The following is a 16,931-nucleotide window of genomic DNA, read 5'->3' as shown; positions in this document are numbered from 1 at the left end:
AAATATATAAATAGAAGAATTTTTTATTAAAATGGTGTATAAGGGTATATATATAAATATATTTTATGCACTGTATATGAGCTGGCGATTTCTAAGTCTGTAGTTCCGAGAGGGGTTAACCAGGCTCACTAATAATGGTCAAGCCACTTGGCTGCCAGAATGCCCTGCTTCAGCACAGACCAGAAAGGCATTGTGATAAGCGTATCCCCGGTATAGTCAGGGGTTAATGGGAGTCGTCCCCAGTATACGCCCAGAACCATGGACCAGTACTTGTGGTTCGGACTGTCTCCAACCAGCCATAATGTTGTGAGAGTGAAATTATGTCTAAGTCCAGCTTTGGTACATTAGAAGCAACTCTGAAACTTAACCTAAGCGTTTTTCGAAGCTACTTTTTGGCTAACTTCTTATAGGAATGTCTAGGATCTCTGAAAATGAACGTGCGCGTCTTTCACTCTTCCCGAGGGACTTAGAAGAATTTTGTGATATTTTTTATTAAAATTGTGTATAAGGGTATATATATAAATATATTTTATGCACTGTATATGAGCTGGCGATTTCTAAGTCTGTAGTTCCGAGAGGGGTTAACCAGGCTCACTAATAATGGTCAAGCCACTTGGCTGCCAGAATGCCCTGCTTCAGCACAGACCAGAAAGGCATTGTGATAAGCGTATCCCCGGTATAGTCAGGGGTTAATGGGAGTCGTCCCCGTCCCCCCAGTATACGCCCAGAACCATGGACCCGGTACTTGTGGTTCGGACTGTCTCCAACCAGCCATAATGTTGTGAGAGTGAAATTATGTCTAAGTCCAGCTTTGGAACATTAGAAGCAACTCTGAAACTTAACCTAAGCGTTTTTCGAAGCTACTTTTTGGCTAACTTCTTATAGGAAGGTCTAGGAGCTCTGAAAATGAACGTGCGCGTCTTTCACTCTTCCCGAGGGACTTAGAAGAATTTTGTGATATTTTTTATTAAAATGGTGTATAAGGGTAAATATATAAATATATTTTATGCACTGTATATGAGCTGGCGATTTCTAAGTCTGTGGTTCCGAGAGGGGGTAACCAGGCTCACTAATAAAGGTCAAGCCACTTGGCTGCCAGAATACCCTGCTTCAGCACAGACCAGAAAGGCATTGTGATAAGCGTATCCCCGGTATAGTCAGGGGTTAATGGGAGTCGTCCCCGTCACCCCAGTCTACGCCCAGAACCATGGACCCGGTACTTGTTGTTCGGACTGTCTCCAACCAGCCATAATGTTGTGAGAGTGAAATTATGTCTAAGTCCAGCTTTGGTACATTAGAAGCAACTCTGAAACTTAACCTAAGCGTTTTTCGAAGCTACTTTTTGGCTAACTTCTTATAGGAAGGTCTAGGAGCTCTGAAAATGAACGTGCGCGTCTTTCACTCTTCCCGAGGGACTTAGAAGAATTTTGTGATATTTTTTATTAAAATGGTGTATAAGGGTAAATATATAAATATATTTTATGCACTGTATATGAGCTGGCGATTTCTAAGTCTGTGGTTCCGAGAGGGGGTAACCAGGCTCACTAATAAAGGTCAAGCCACTTGGCTGCCAGAATGCCCTGCTTCAGCACAGACCAGAAAGGCATTGTGATAAGCGTATCCCCGGTATAGTCAGGGGTTAATGGGAGTCGTCCCCGTCACCCCAGTATACGCCCAGAACCATGGACCCGGTACTTGTTGTTCGGACTGTCTCCAACCAGCCATAATGTTGTGAGAGTGAAATTATGTCTAAGTCCAGCTTTGGTACATTAGAAGCAACTCTGAAACTTAACCTAAGCGTTTTTCGAAGCTACTTTTTGGCTAACTTCTTATAGGAAGGTCTAGGAGCTCTGAAAATGAACGTGCGCGTCTTTAACTCTTCCCGAGGGACTTAGAAGAATTTTGTGATATTTTTTATTAAAATGGTGTATAAGGGTAAATATATAAATAGAAGAATTTTTTATTAAAATGGTGTATAAGGGTATATATATAAATATATTTTATGCACTGTATATGAGCTGGCGATTTCTAAGTCTGTAGTTCCGAGAGGGGTTAACCAGGCTCACTAATAATGGTCAAGCCACTTGGCTGCCAGAATGCCCTGCTTCAGCACAGACCAGAAAGGCATTGTGATAAGCGTATCCCCGGTATAGTCAGGGGTTAATGGGAGTCGTCCCCAGTATACGCCCAGAACCATGGACCAGTACTTGTGGTTCGGACTGTCTCCAACCAGCCATAATGTTGTGAGAGTGAAATTATGTCTAAGTCCAGCTTTGGTACATTAGAAGCAACTCTGAAACTTAACCTAAGCGTTTTTCGAAGCTACTTTTTGGCTAACTTCTTATAGGAATGTCTAGGATCTCTGAAAATGAACGTGCGCGTCTTTCACTCTTCCCGAGGGACTTAGAAGAATTTTGTGATATTTTTTATTAAAATTGTGTATAAGGGTATATATATAAATATATTTTATGCACTGTATATGAGCTGGCGATTTCTAAGTCTGTAGTTCCGAGAGGGGTTAACCAGGCTCACTAATAATGGTCAAGCCACTTGGCTGCCAGAATGCCCTGCTTCAGCACAGACCAGAAAGGCATTGTGATAAGCGTATCCCCGGTATAGTCAGGGGTTAATGGGAGTCGTCCCCGTCCCCCCAGTATACGCCCAGAACCATGGACCCGGTACTTGTGGTTCGGACTGTCTCCAACCAGCCATAATGTTGTGAGAGTGAAATTATGTCTAAGTCCAGCTTTGGTACATTAGAAGCAACTCTGAAACTTAACCTAAGCGTTTTTCGAAGCTACTTTTTGGCTAACTTCTTATAGGAAGGTCTAGGAGCTCTGAAAATGAACGTGCGCGTCTTTCACTCTTCCCGAGGGACTTAGAAGAATTTTGTGATATTTTTTATTAAAATGGTGTATAAGGGTAAATATATAAATATATTTTATGCACTGTATATGAGCTGGCGATTTCTAAGTCTGTGGTTCCGAGAGGGGGTAACCAGGCTCACTAATAAAGGTCAAGCCACTTGGCTGCCAGAATGCCCTGCTTCAGCACAGACCAGAAAGGCATTGTGATAAGCGTATCCCCGGTATAGTCAGGGGTTAATGGGAGTCGTCCCCGTCACCCCAGTCTACGCCCAGAACCATGGACCCGGTACTTGTTGTTCGGACTGTCTCCAACCAGCCATAATGTTGTGAGAGTGAAATTATGTCTAAGTCCAGCTTTGGTACATTAGAAGCAACTCTGAAACTTAACCTAAGCGTTTTTCGAAGCTACTTTTTGGCTAACTTCTTATAGGAAGGTCTAGGAGCTCTGAAAATGAACGTGCGCGTCTTTCACTCTTCCCGAGGGACTTAGAAGAATTTTGTGATATTTTTTATTAAAATGGTGTATAAGGGTATATATATAAATATATTTTATGCACTGTATATGAGCTGGCGATTTCTAAGTCTGTAGTTCCGAGAGGGGTTAACCAGGCTCACTAATAAAGGTCAAGCCACTTGGCTGCCAGAATGCCCTGCTTCAGCACAGACCAGAAAGGCATTGTGATATGCGTATCCCCGGTATAGTCAGGGGTTAATGGGAGTCGTCCCCGTCCCCCCAGTATACGCCCAGAACCATGGACCCGGTACTTGTGGTTCGGACTGTCTCCAACCAGCCATAATGTTGTGAGAGTGAAATTATGTCTAAGTCCAGCTTTGGTACATTAGAAGCAACTCTGAAACTTAACCTAAGCGTTTTTCGAAGCTACTTTTAGGCTAACTTCTTATAGGAAGGTCTAGGAGCTCTGAAAATGAACGTGCGCGTCTTTCACTCTTCCCGAGGGACTTAGAAGAATTTTGTGATATTTTTTATTAAAATGGTGTATAAGGGTATATATATAAAATATTTTATGCACTGTATATGAGCTGGCGATTTCTAAGTCTGTGGTTCCGAGAGGGGGTAACCAGGCTCACTAATAAAGGTCAAGCCACTTGGCTGCCAGAATGCCCTGCTTCAGCACAGACCAGAAAGGCATTGTGATAAGCGTATCCCCGGTATAGTCAGGGGTTAATGGGAGTCGTCCCCGTCACCCCAGTCTACGCCCAGAACCATGGACCCGGTACTTGTTGTTCGGACTGTCTCCAACCAGCCATAATGTTGTGAGAGTGAAATTATGTCTAAGTCCAGCTTTGGTACATTAGAAGCAACTCTGAAACTTAACCTAAGCGTTTTTCGAAGCTACTTTTTGGCTAACTTCTTATAGGAAGGTCTAGGAGCTCTGAAAATGAACGTGCGCGTCTTTCACTCTTCCCGAGGGACTTAGAAGAATTTTGTGATATTTTTTATTAAAATGGTGTATAAGGGTATATATATAAATATATTTTATGCACTGTATATGAGCTGGCGATTTCTAAGTCTGTAGTTCCGAGAGGGGTTAACCAGGCTCACTAATAAAGGTCAAGCCACTTGGCTGCCAGAATGCCCTGCTTCAGCACAGACCAGAAAGGCATTGTGATATGCGTATCCCCGGTATAGTCAGGGGTTAATGGGAGTCGTCCCCGTCCCCCCAGTATACGCCCAGAACCATGGACCCGGTACTTGTGGTTCGGACTGTCTCCAACCAGCCATAATGTTGTGAGAGTGAAATTATGTCTAAGTCCAGCTTTGGTACATTAGAAGCAACTCTGAAACTTAACCTAAGCGTTTTTCGAAGCTACTTTTAGGCTAACTTCTTATAGGAAGGTCTAGGAGCTCTGAAAATGAACGTGCGCGTCTTTCACTCTTCCCGAGGGACTTAGAAGAATTTTGTGATATTTTTTATTAAAATGGTGTATAAGGGTATATATATAAATATATTTTATGCACTGTATATGAGCTGGCGATTTCTAAGTCTGTGGTTCCGAGAGGGGGTAACCAGGCTCACTAATAAAGGTCAAGCCACTTGGCTGCCAGAATGCCCTGCTTCAGCACAGACCAGAAAGGCATTGTGATAAGCGTATCCCCGGTATAGTCAGGGGTTAATGGGAGTCGTCCCCGTCACCCCAGTATACGCCCAGAACCATGGACCCGGTACTTGTTGTTCGGACTGTCTCCAACCAGCCATAATGTTGTGAGAGTGAAATTATGTCTAAGTCCAGCTTTGGTACTTTAGAAGCAACTCTGAAACTTAACCTAAGCGTTTTTCGAAGCTACTTTTTGGATTTCTTCTTATAGGAAGGTCTAGGAGCTCTGAAAATGAACGTGCGCGTCTTTCACTCTTCCCGAGAGACTTAGAAGAATTTTGTGATATTTTTTATTAAAATGGTGTATAAGGGTATATATATAAATATATTTTATGCACTGTATATGAGCTGGCGATTTCTAAGTCTGTAGTTCCGAGAGGGGTTAACCAGGCTCACTAATAATGGTCAAGCCACTTGGCTGCCAGAATGCCCTGCTTCAGCACAGACCAGAAAGGCATTGTGATAAGCGTATCCCCGGTATAGTCAGGGGTTAATGGGAGTCGTCCCCGTCCCCCCAGTATACGCCCAGAACCATGGACCCGGTACTTGTGGTTCGGACTGTCTCCAACCAGCCATAATGTTGTGAGAGTGAAATTATGTCTAAGTCCAGCTTTGGTACATTAGAAGCAACTCTGAAACTTAACCTAAGCGTTTTTCGAAGCTACTTTTTGGCTAACTTCTTATAGGAAGGTCTAGGAGCTCTAAAAATGAACGTGCGCGTCTTTCACTCTTCCCGAGGGACTTAGAAGAATTTTGTGATATTTTTTATTAAAATGGTGTATAAGGGTATATATATATAAATATATTTTATGCACTGTATATGAGCTGGCGATTTCTAAGTCTGTGGTTCCGAGAGGGGGTAACCAGGCTCACTAATAAAGGTCAAGCCACTTGGCTGCCAGAATGCCCTGCTTCAGCACAGACCAGAAAGGCATTGTGATAAGCGTATCCCCGGTATAGTCAGGGGTTAATGGGAGTCGTCCCCGTCCCCCCAGTATACGCCCAGAACCATGGACCCGGTACTTGTGGTTCGGACTGTCTCCAACCAGCCATAATGTTGTGAGAGTGAAATTATGTCTAAGTCCAGCTTTGGTACATTAGAAGCAACTCTGAAACTTAACCTAAGCGTTTTTCGAAGCTACTTTTTGGCTAACTTCTTATAGGAAGGTCTAGGAGCTCTGAAAATGAACGTGCGCGTCTTTCACTCTTCCCGAGGGACTTAGAAGAATTTTGTGATATTTTTTATTAAAATTGTGTATAAGGGTATATATATAAATATATTTTATGCACTGTATATGAGCTGGCGATTTCTAAGTCTGTAGTTCCGAGAGGGGTTAACCAGGCTCACTAATAATGGTCAAGCCACTTGGCTGCCAGAATGCCCTGCTTCAGCACAGACCAGAAAGGCATTGTGATAAGCGTATCCCCGGTATAGTCAGGGGTTAATGGGAGTCGTCCCCGTCCCCCCAGTATACGCCCAGAACCATGGACCCGGTACTTGTGGTTCGGACTGTCTCCAACCAGCCATAATGTTGTGAGAGTGAAATTATGTCTAAGTCCAGCTTTGGTACATTAGAAGCAACTCTGAAACTTAACCTAAGCGTTTTTCGAAGCTACTTTTTGGCTAACTTCTTATAGGAAGGTCTAGGAGCTCTGAAAATGAACGTGCGCGTCTTTCACTCTTCCCGAGGGACTTAGAAGAATTTTGTGATATTTTTTATTAAAATGGTGTATAAGGGTATATATATAAATATATTTTATGCACTGTATATGAGCTGGCGATTTCTAAGTCTGTAGTTCCGAGAGGGGTTAACCAGGCTCACTAATAAAGGTCAAGCCACTTGGCTGCCAGAATGCCCTGCTTCAGCACAGACCAGAAAGGCATTGTGATAAGCGTATCCCCGGTATAGTCAGGGGTTAATGGGAGTCGTCCCCGTCCCCCCAGTATACGCCCAGAACCATGGACCCGGTACTTGTGGTTCGGACTGTCTCCAACCAGCCATAATGTTGTGAGAGTGAAATTATGTCTAAGTCCAGCTTTGGTACATTAGAAGCAACTCTGAAACTTAACCTAAGCGTTTTTCGAAGCTACTTTTTGGCTAACTTCTTATAGGAAGGTCTAGGAGCTCTGAAAATGAACGTGCGCGTCTTTCACTCTTCCCGAGGGACTTAGAAGAATTTTGTGATATTTTTTATTAAAATGGTGTATAAGGGTAAATATATAAATATATTTTATGCACTGTATATGAGCTGGCGATTTCTAAGTCTGTGGTTCCGAGAGGGGGTAACCAGGCTCACTAATAAAGGTCAAGCCACTTGGCTGCCAGAATGCCCTGCTTCAGCACAGACCAGAAAGGCATTGTGATAAGCGTATCCCCGGTATAGTCAGGGGTTAATGGGAGTCGTCCCCGTCCCCCCAGTATACGCCCAGAACCATGGACCCGGTACTTGTGGTTCGGACTGTCTCCAACCAGCCATAATGTTGTGAGAGTGAAATTATGTCTAAGTCCAGCTTTGGTACATTAGAAGCAACTCTGAAACTTAACCTAAGCGTTTTTCGAAGCTACTTTTTGGCTAACTTCTTATAGGAAGGTCTAGGAGCTCTAAAAATGAACGTGCGCGTCTTTCACTCTTCCCGAGGGACTTAGAAGAATTTTGTGATATTTTTTATTAAAATGGTGTATAAGGGTATATATATATAAATATATTTTATGCACTGTATATGAGCTGGCGATTTCTAAGTCTGTGGTTCCGAGAGGGGGTAACCAGGCTCACTAATAAAGGTCAAGCAACTTGGCTGCCAGAATGCCCTGCTTCAGCACAGACCAGAAAGGCATTGTGATAAGCGTATCCCCGGTATAGTCAGGGGTTAATGGGAGTCGTCCCCGTCCCCCCAGTATACGCCCAGAACCATGGACCCGGTACTTGTGGTTCGGACTGTCTCCAACCAGCCATAATGTTGTGAGAGTGAAATTATGTCTAAGTCCAGCTTTGGTACATTAGAAGCAACTCTGAAACTTAACCTAAGCGTTTTTCGAAGCTACTTTTTGGCTAACTTCTTATAGGAAGGTCTAGGAGCTCTGAAAATGAACGTGCGCGTCTTTCACTCTTCCCGAGGGACTTAGAAGAATTTTGTGATATTTTTTATTAAAATTGTGTATAAGGGTATATATATAAATATATTTTATGCACTGTATATGAGCTGGCGATTTCTAAGTCTGTAGTTCCGAGAGGGGTTAACCAGGCTCACTAATAATGGTCAAGCCACTTGGCTGCCAGAATGCCCTGCTTCAGCACAGACCAGAAAGGCATTGTGATAAGCGTATCCCCGGTATAGTCAGGGGTTAATGGGAGTCGTCCCCGTCCCCCCAGTATACGCCCAGAACCATGGACCCGGTACTTGTGGTTCGGACTGTCTCCAACCAGCCATAATGTTGTGAGAGTGAAATTATGTCTAAGTCCAGCTTTGGTACATTAGAAGCAACTCTGAAACTTAACCTAAGCGTTTTTCGAAGCTACTTTTTGGCTAACTTCTTATAGGAAGGTCTAGGAGCTCTGAAAATGAACGTGCGCGTCTTTCACTCTTCCCGAGGGACTTAGAAGAATTTTGTGATATTTTTTATTAAAATGGTGTATAAGGGTATATATATAAATATATTTTATGCACTGTATATGAGCTGGCGATTTCTAAGTCTGTAGTTCCGAGAGGGGTTAACCAGGCTCACTAATAAAGGTCAAGCCACTTGGCTGCCAGAATGCCCTGCTTCAGCACAGACCAGAAAGGCATTGTGATAAGCGTATCCCCGGTATAGTCAGGGGTTAATGGGAGTCGTCCCCGTCCCCCCAGTATACGCCCAGAACCATGGACCCGGTACTTGTGGTTCGGACTGTCTCCAACCAGCCATAATGTTGTGAGAGTGAAATTATGTCTAAGTCCAGCTTTGGTACATTAGAAGCAACTCTGAAACTTAACCTAAGCGTTTTTCGAAGCTACTTTTTGGCTAACTTCTTATAGGAAGGTCTAGGAGCTCTGAAAATGAACGTGCGCGTCTTTCACTCTTCCCGAGGGACTTAGAAGAATTTTGTGATATTTTTTATTAAAATGGTGTATAAGGGTAAATATATAAATATATTTTATGCACTGTATATGAGCTGGCGATTTCTAAGTCTGTGGTTCCGAGAGGGGGTAACCAGGCTCACTAATAAAGGTCAAGCCACTTGGCTGCCAGAATGCCCTGCTTCAGCACAGACCAGAAAGGCATTGTGATAAGCGTATCCCCGGTATAGTCAGGGGTTAATGGGAGTCGTCCCCGTCACCCCAGTATACGCCCAGAACCATGGACCCGGTACTTGTTGTTCGGACTGTCTCCAACCAGCCATAATGTTGTGAGAGTGAAATTATGTCTAAGTCCAGCTTTGGTACATTAGAAGCAACTCTGAAACTTAACCTAAGCGTTTTTCGAAGCTACTTTTTGGCTAACTTCTTATAGGAAGGTCTAGGAGCTCTGAAAATGAACGTGCGCGTCTTTCACTCTTCCCGAGGGACTTAGAAGAATTTTGTGATATTTTTTATTAAAATGGTGTATAAGGGTATATATATAAATATATTTTATGCACTGTATATGAGCTGGCGATTTCTAAGTCTGTAGTTCCGAGAGGGGTTAACCAGGCTCACTAATAATGGTCAAGCCACTTGGCTGCCAGAATGCCCTGCTTCAGCACAGACCAGAAAGGCATTGTGATAAGCGTATCCCCGGTATAGTCAGGGGTTAATGGGAGTCGTCCCCGTCCCCCCAGTATACGCCCAGAACCATGGACCCGGTACTTGTGGTTCGGACTGTCTCCAACCAGCCATAATGTTGTGAGAGTGAAATTATGTCTAAGTCCAGCTTTGGTACATTAGAAGCAACTCTGAAACTTAACCTAAGCGTTTTTCGAAGCTACTTTTTGGCTAACTTCTTATAGGAAGGTCTAGGAGCTCTGAAAATGAACGTGCGCGTCTTTCACTCTTCCCGAGGGACTTAGAAGAATTTTGTGATATTTTTTATTAAAATGGTGTATAAGGGTATATATATAAATATATTTTATGCACTGTATATGAGCTGGCGATTTCTAAGTCTGTAGTTCCGAGAGGGGTTAACCAGGCTCACTAATAAAGGTCAAGCCACTTGGCTGCCAGAATGCCCTGCTTCAGCACAGACCAGAAAGGCATTGTGATAAGCGTATCCCCGGTATAGTAAGGGGTTAATGGGAGTCGTCCCCGTCACCCCAGTATACGCCCAGAACCATGGACCCGGTACATGTGGTTCGGACTGTCTCCAACCAGCCAAAATGTTGTGAGAGTGAAATTATGTCTAAGTCCAGCTTTGGTACATTAGAAGCCACTCTGAAACTTAACCTAAGCGTTTTTCGAAGCTACTTTTTGGCTAACTTCTTATAGGAAGGTCTAGGAGCTCTGAAAATGAACGTGCGCGTCTTTCACTCTTCCCGAGGGACTTAGAAGAATTTTGTGATATTTTTTATTAAAATGGTGTATAAGGGTATATATATAAATATATTTTATGCACTGTATATGAGCTGGCGATTTCTAAGTCTGTAGTTCCGAGAGGGGTTAACCAGGCTCACTAATAAAGGTCAAGCCACTTGGCTGCCAGAATGCCCTGCTTCAGCACAGACCAGAAAGGCATTGTGATATGCGTATCCCCGGTATAGTCAGGGGTTAATGGGAGTCGTCCCCGTCCCCCCAGTATACGCCCAGAACCATGGACCCGGTACTTGTGGTTCGGACTGTCTCCAACCAGCCATAATGTTGTGAGAGTGAAATTATGTCTAAGTCCAGCTTTGGTACATTAGAAGCAACTCTGAAACTTAACCTAAGCGTTTTTCGAAGCTACTTTTAGGCTAACTTCTTATAGGAAGGTCTAGGAGCTCTGAAAATGAACGTGCGCGTCTTTCACTCTTCCCGAGGGACTTAGAAGAATTTTGTGATATTTTTTATTAAAATGGTGTATAAGGGTATATATATAAATATATTTTATGCACTGTATATGAGCTGGCGATTTCTAAGTCTGTGGTTCCGAGAGGGGGTAACCAGGCTCACTAATAAAGGTGAAGCCACTTGGCTGCCAGAATGCCCTGCTTCAGCACAGACCAGAAAGGCATTGTGATAAGCGTATCCCCGGTATAGTCAGGGGTTAATGGGAGTCGTCCCCGTCCCCCCAGTATACGCCCAGAACCATGGACCCGGTACTTGTGGTTCGGACTGTCTCCAACCAGCCATAATGTTGTGAGAGTGAAATTATGTCTAAGTCCAGCTTTGGTACATTAGAAGCAACTCTGAAACTTAACCTAAGCGTTTTTCGAAGCTACTTTTTGGCTAACTTCTTATAGGAAGGTCTAGGAGCTCTGAAAATGAACGTGCGCGTCTTTCACTCTTCCCGAGGGACTTAGAAGAATTTTGTGATATTTTTTATTAAAATGGTGTATAAGGGTATATATATAAATATATTTTATGCACTGTATATGAGCTGGCGATTTCTAAGTCTGTAGTTCCGAGAGGGGTTAACCAGGCTCACTAATAAAGGTCAAGCCACTTGGCTGCCAGAATGCCCTGCTTCAGCACAGACCAGAAAGGCATTGTGATATGCGTATCCCCGGTATAGTCAGGGGTTAATGGGAGTCGTCCCCGTCCCCCCAGTATACGCCCAGAACCATGGACCCGGTACTTGTGGTTCGGACTGTCTCCAACCAGCCATAATGTTGTGAGAGTGAAATTATGTCTAAGTCCAGCTTTGGTACATTAGAAGCAACTCTGAAACTTAACCTAAGCGTTTTTCGAAGCTACTTTTAGGCTAACTTCTTATAGGAAGGTCTAGGAGCTCTGAAAATGAACGTGCGCGTCTTTCACTCTTCCCGAGGGACTTAGAAGAATTTTGTGATATTTTTTATTAAAATGGTGTATAAGGGTATATATATAAATATATTTTATGCACTGTATATGAGCTGGCGATTTCTAAGTCTGTGGTTCCGAGAGGGGGTAACCAGGCTCACTAATAAAGGTCAAGCCACTTGGCTGCCAGAATGCCCTGCTTCAGCACAGACCAGAAAGGCATTGTGATAAGCGTATCCCCGGTATAGTCAGGGGTTAATGGGAGTCGTCCCCGTCACCCCAGTATACGCCCAGAACCATGGACCCGGTACTTGTTGTTCGGACTGTCTCCAACCAGCCATAATGTTGTGAGAGTGAAATTATGTCTAAGTCCAGCTTTGGTACTTTAGAAGCAACTCTGAAACTTAACCTAAGCGTTTTTCGAAGCTACTTTTTGGCTAACTTCTTATAGGAAGGTCTAGGAGCTCTGAAAATGAACGTGCGCGTCTTTCACTCTTCCCGAGAGACTTAGAAGAATTTTGTGATATTTTTTATTAAAATGGTGTATAAGGGTATATATATAAATATATTTTATGCACTGTATATGAGCTGGCGATTTCTAAGTCTGTAGTTCCGAGAGGGGTTAACCAGGCTCACTAATAATGGTCAAGCCACTTGGCTGCCAGAATGCCCTGCTTCAGCACAGACCAGAAAGGCATTGTGATAAGCGTATCCCCGGTATAGTCAGGGGTTAATGGGAGTCGTCCCCGTCCCCCCAGTATACGCCCAGAACCATGGACCCGGTACTTGTGGTTCGGACTGTCTCCAACCAGCCATAATGTTGTGAGAGTGAAATTATGTCTAAGTCCAGCTTTGGTACATTAGAAGCAACTCTGAAACTTAACCTAAGCGTTTTTCGAAGCTACTTTTTGGCTAACTTCTTATAGGAAGGTCTAGGAGCTCTGAAAATGAACGTGCGCGTCTTTCACTCTTCCCGAGGGACTTAGAAGAATTTTGTGATATTTTTTATTAAAATGGTGTATAAGGGTATATATATATAAATATATTTTATGCACTGTATATGAGCTGGCGATTTCTAAGTCTGTGGTTCCGAGAGGGGGTAACCAGGCTCACTAATAAAGGTCAAGCCACTTGGCTGCCAGAATGCCCTGCTTCAGCACAGACCAGAAAGGCATTGTGATAAGCGTATCCCCGGTATAGTCAGGGGTTAATGGGAGTCGTCCCCGTCCCCCCAGTATACGCCCAGAACCATGGACCCGGTACTTGTGGTTCGGACTGTCTCCAACCAGCCATAATGTTGTGAGAGTGAAATTATGTCTAAGTCCAGCTTTGGTACATTAGAAGCAACTCTGAAACTTAACCTAAGCGTTTTTCGAAGCTACTTTTTGGCTAACTTCTTATAGGAAGGTCTAGGAGCTCTGAAAATGAACGTGCGCGTCTTTCACTCTTCCCGAGGGACTTAGAAGAATTTTGTGATATTTTTTATTAAAATTGTGTATAAGGGTATATATATAAATATATTTTATGCACTGTATATGAGCTGGCGATTTCTAAGTCTGTAGTTCCGAGAGGGGTTAACCAGGCTCACTAATAATGGTCAAGCCACTTGGCTGCCAGAATGCCCTGCTTCAGCACAGACCAGAAAGGCATTGTGATAAGCGTATCCCCGGTATAGTCAGGGGTTAATGGGAGTCGTCCCCGTCCCCCCAGTATACGCCCAGAACCATGGACCCGGTACTTGTGGTTCGGACTGTCTCCAACCAGCCATAATGTTGTGAGAGTGAAATTATGTCTAAGTCCAGCTTTGGTACATTAGAAGCAACTCTGAAACTTAACCTAAGCGTTTTTCGAAGCTACTTTTTGGCTAACTTCTTATAGGAAGGTTTAGGAGCTCTGAAAATGAACGTGCGCGTCTTTCACTCTTCCCGAGGGACTTAGAAGAATTTTGTGATATTTTTTATTAAAATGGTGTATAAGGGTATATATATAAATATATTTTATGCACTGTATATGAGCTGGCGATTTCTAAGTCTGTAGTTCCGAGAGGGGTTAACCAGGCTCACTAATAAAGGTCAAGCCACTTGGCTGCCAGAATGCCCTGCTTCAGCACAGACCAGAAAGGCATTGTTATAAGCGTATCCCCGGTATAGTCAGGGGTTAATGGGAGTCGTCCCCGTCCCCCCAGTATACGCCCAGAACCATGGACCCGGTACTTGTGGTTCGGACTGTCTCCAACCAGCCATAATGTTGTGAGAGTGAAATTATGTCTAAGTCCAGCTTTGGTACATTAGAAGCAACTCTGAAACTTAACCTAAGCGTTTTTCGAAGCTACTTTTTGGCTAACTTCTTATAGGAAGGTCTAGGAGCTCTGAAAATGAACGTGCGCGTCTTTCACTCTTCCCGAGGGACTTAGAAGAATTTTGTGATATTTTTTATTAAAATGGTGTATAAGGGTAAATATATAAATATATTTTATGCACTGTATATGAGCTGGCGATTTCTAAGTCTGTGGTTCCGAGAGGGGGTAACCAGGCTCACTAATAAAGGTCAAGCCACTTGGCTGCCAGAATGCCCTGCTTCAGCACAGACCAGAAAGGCATTGTGATAAGCGTATCCCCGGTATAGTCAGGGGTTAATGGGAGTCGTCCCCGTCACCCCAGTATACGCCCAGAACCATGGACCCGGTACTTGTTGTTCGGACTGTCTCCAACCAGCCATAATGTTGTGAGAGTGAAATTATGTCTAAGTCCAGCTTTGGTACATTAGAAGCAACTCTGAAACTTAACCTAAGCGTTTTTCGAAGCTACTTTTTGGCTAACTTCTTATAGGAAGGTCTAGGAGCTCTGAAAATGAACGTGCGCGTCTTTCACTCTTCCCGAGGGACTTAGAAGAATTTTGTGATATTTTTTATTAAAATGGTGTATAAGGGTATATATATAAATATATTTTATGCACTGTATATGAGCTGGCGATTTCTAAGTCTGTAGTTCCGAGAGGGGTTAACCAGGCTCACTAATAATGGTCAAGCCACTTGGCTGCCAGAATGCCCTGCTTCAGCACAGACCAGAAAGGCATTGTGATAAGCGTATCCCCGGTATAGTCAGGGGTTAATGGGAGTCGTCCCCGTCCCCCCAGTATACGCCCAGAACCATGGACCCGGTACTTGTGGTTCGGACTGTCTCCAACCAGCCATAATGTTGTGAGAGTGAAATTATGTCTAAGTCCAGCTTTGGTACATTAGAAGCAACTCTGAAACTTAACCTAAGCGTTTTTCGAAGCTACTTTTTGGCTAACTTCTTATAGGAAGGTCTAGGAGCTCTGAAAATGAACGTGCGCGTCTTTCACTCTTCCCGAGGGACTTAGAAGAATTTTGTGATATTTTTTATTAAAATGGTGTATAAGGGTATATATATAAATATATTTTATGCACTGTATATGAGCTGGCGATTTCTAAGTCTGTAGTTCCGAGAGGGGTTAACCAGGCTCACTAATAAAGGTCAAGCCACTTGGCTGCCAGAATGCCCTGCTTCAGCACAGACCAGAAAGGCATTGTGATAAGCGTATCCCCGGTATAGTAAGGGGTTAATGGGAGTCGTCCCCGTCCCCCCAGTATACGCCCAGAACCATGGACCCGGTACATGTGGTTCGGACTGTCTCCAACCAGCCATAATGTTGTGAGAGTGAAATTATGTCTAAGTCCAGCTTTGGTACATTAGAAGCAACTCTGAAACTTAACCTAAGCGTTTTTCGAAGCTACTTTTTGGCTAACTTCTTATAGGAAGGTCTAGGAGCTCTGAAAATGAACGTGCGCGTCTTTCACTCTTCCCGAGGGACTTAGAAGAATTTTGTGATATTTTTTATTAAAATGGTGTATAAGGGTATATATATAAATATATTTTATGCACTGTATATGAGCTGGCGATTTCTAAGTCTGTAGTTCCGAGAGGGGTTAACCAGGCTCACTAATAAAGGTCAAGCCACTTGGCTGCCAGAATGCCCTGCTTCAGCACAGACCAGAAAGGCATTGTGATATGCGTATCCCCGGTATAGTCAGGGGTTAATGGGAGTCGTCCCCGTCCCCCCAGTATACGCCCAGAACCATGGACCCGGTACTTGTGGTTCGGACTGTCTCCAACCAGCCATAATGTTGTGAGAGTGAAATTATGTCTAAGTCCAGCTTTGGTACATTAGAAGCAACTCTGAAACTTAACCTAAGCGTTTTTCGAAGCTACTTTTAGGCTAACTTCTTATAGGAAGGTCTAGGAGCTCTGAAAATGAACGTGCGCGTCTTTCACTCTTCCCGAGGGACTTAGAAGAATTTTGTGATATTTTTTATTAAAATGGTGTATAAGGGTATATATATAAATATATTTTATGCACTGTATATGAGCTGGCGATTTCTAAGTCTGTGGTTCCGAGAGGGGGTAACCAGGCTCACTAATAAAGGTGAAGCCACTTGGCTGCCAGAATGCCCTGCTTCAGCACAGACCAGAAAGGCATTGTGATAAGCGTATCCCCGGTATAGTCAGGGGTTAATGGGAGTCGTCCCCGTCCCCCCAGTATACGCCCAGAACCATGGACCCGGTACTTGTGGTTCGGACTGTCTCCAACCAGCCATAATGTTGTGAGAGTGAAATTATGTCTAAGTCCAGCTTTGGTACATTAGAAGCAACTCTGAAACTTAACCTAAGCGTTTTTCGAAGCTACTTTTTGGCTAACTTCTTATAGGAAGGTCTAGGAGCTCTGAAAATGAACGTGCGCGTCTTTCACTCTTCCCGAGGGACTTAGAAGAATTTTGTGATATTTTTTATTAAAATGGTGTATAAGGGTATATATATAAATATATTTTATGCACTGTATATGAGCTGGCGATTTCTAAGTCTGTGGTTCCGAGAGGGGGTAACCAGGCTCACTAATAAAGGTGAAGCCACTTGGCTGCCAGAATGCCCTGCTTCAGCACAGACCAGAAAGGCATTGTGATAAGCGTATCCCCGGTATAGTCAGGGGTTAATGGGAGTCGTCCCCGTCCCCCCAGTATACGCCCAGAACCATGGACC

The sequence above is a fragment of the Ascaphus truei genome, chromosome 3, assembly GCF_040206685.1.
Source record: "Ascaphus truei isolate aAscTru1 chromosome 3, aAscTru1.hap1, whole genome shotgun sequence".
Classification (NCBI taxonomy): domain Eukaryota; kingdom Metazoa; phylum Chordata; class Amphibia; order Anura; family Ascaphidae; genus Ascaphus; species Ascaphus truei.
This window is presented reverse-complemented; position numbering follows the sequence as displayed.